Here is a 2,430-nt window from a genome sequence, read left to right on the forward strand (position 1 = left end):
CAAGCAAAGCAAAACAAGGAATCCCTTCCCTGCTTCCCATGGGCAGGGAGATGTTCAGCCATCCCCAGGAAAGCCGGGCTCTATCACGTGTAACGGTGACTTGGGAAGACAAACACCACCACTCCAAATGTTGCCCCCTTCCTTCTTCCTCCCCCAGCTTTACACACTGAGCATGACGTCACATGGCATGGAATATCCCTGTGGTCAGTTGGGGTCAGCTGTCCCGGCTGTGTCCCCTCCCAACCCCTTGTGCCCCCCAGCCCATCGCTGGTGGGGCAGGGTGAGGAGCAGAAAGGGCCTTGAGAGCTCAGCAACAACCGAACCCACCAGTGTGCTATTAAAAGTATTTCTCATCCCAAATCCAAAACAAAGCACTACACCAGCTGCTGGTAAAAAAAACTTAACTCTATCCCAACTGAGACCATGACAACAGTTTACAGCACATATCACAAAGCAACAGCCAACTCCATTTGCATTCTGTTCAGCAAAACCAAGGTTGCTTTAGAACTCAACTAGTTCATTTTAAACATTTAATATCAAAGAAACTAATTACTTGTCACTCCTGAAAAGATTTTTAGAGAGTATTTAATTTACTACAGAACCATAATTCAAGTTTGCGAATGGCAGCCAGTCTTTTACCATTCTGTTCTGAAATCCTCTGAAAAGCTCTTGCATTTCTTGACCTGTGTGAATCTCAATTTAAACTAAAAGACAAAGCAACAAAGTCTTCCACTAAAGGAAACTCTCTTCTATTTTTCTTACATTTTTCAAATGTTAAGTGGTTAAAAGGAAACTGGAATATTGGTACATGATCAGAAAAAGCAAAGTTTTATAACAGACTAGTTTATTAAATTTATGACTATTTAGATGTCTGCGTGCCCACGTAACATATCTTTTTAATTTATATGAAATACTCAAATTTTAAACTATCTGATTGACTAATGAATGCAAGTCCTGTCCAAGTAAAAACAATTTTCTAGACATTGTATAAACTTTGTGTTTTATTTAACACTAAACTGAACCATGATTTCAATCATTATTAACAGATACACACAGGTATTCTTTTGCAGTGTAAAGACTTCACATGGAAGCATATCTCCCCTTTCATCTAAGCATTTTAAGACTTTAAAGGACCACTAATTCCTAATGTTTCTGAATTGTGTCATGGGAAAACTGACGTGCACTATTCATCATCAAAGATGAAATAATTTTCTTTTTTTTTTTCAAGTTTCCAAGCTCCTTTATAATGTAAAAAAAAAAACCAACCCCAAACCCAACCAAACCTTTCTTTGCACAATACTTTGTTACCATACCAAGCTAAAATCCTCAAAGATTTAATCTATGCTGTAGCATGAGGAAGTACTGATCTGCTTCCCACGGAAGTCAATGAACTCAATAAAACTTCAAAAGGCAGTTTTCTGGGTTATCTATTGCCTCTCCAGGCAAAGAATGAAAAGGTTAAAAAAATACAAGCTGTTTAACGGCCCCACATTATGGAGACACTTTAACAGTGATCACATTGCCACAATAACGAAGACCAGTGGATTTTTTGCGAGCATTTGGGGGGTGGGAGGGGAGTGTCCAAAAAAAAAAAAAAAATCCTTCAAGATTTAAGAACGTGATCCTTTTCAATCTGGCATTATACAAAACACCTTCAGTAACCTTTAAGTTTAAAAATCAATAGTATCTCTACGCAAGTTTTAGGAAACACTTAACATCCTCAGGCTCATGCCCTTGAAAATATTTCACCAGTGAATGAATACACATATCTGAAAGAAGGAGATAGAATAAAAGCTATCTTAAAGATCTGTCTACAAACAAATGTTCTCTACCATGATCAGAAAACAAACAGAAAGACAGAACACAAACGTATTTGCAGAATACAGGAACAGATATCAGTGTTAATGTTTAAGCAGTAAGCCAGCAATGACAAGTCAGACAAAGGAAGACTTGCAGATGGCTTTACAAGAGCCGAACCGTAAGACTCATAACTGCGGTGGGATGTTTTACAGTCACAGGACTGTGCAAGACTTAGTTGTCCCATCATGAATTTCCCCCCTCCCCCCTTTTTTTAAAAAAACAAAAACAAAAACAAAAACCTCGCCCCCAATTTTAGAGAAATATTTTCAGTTACTGAGAAAAACATTTTAAGGAAAAAAACAAACTGTGAGTTACTGCATCTGCTCAGCTCCTTTCTTACAAAGATCGCTGCAGTTAAAATATTAACAAGTTTTCCCACTCAAATCTTCAGATTTAAATGAACCACTGTTGCACAAATTTGAACATACCTAATTTTTTTTTTCTCCTCTGTTTCCTATAACATAAAAGCTGCATCCCAGGGGGAGTTACCCAAATGCACTGACTAGCTTTCTTTTACGATGCTTTAGAAGAAGCTCAGACGAAATATTGGTAATGAGTACAATACAAACT

Source organism: Charadrius vociferus, unplaced genomic scaffold, assembly GCF_000708025.1.
Source record: "Charadrius vociferus isolate BGI_N301 unplaced genomic scaffold, ASM70802v2 scaffold478, whole genome shotgun sequence".
NCBI lineage: Eukaryota > Metazoa > Chordata > Aves > Charadriiformes > Charadriidae > Charadrius > Charadrius vociferus.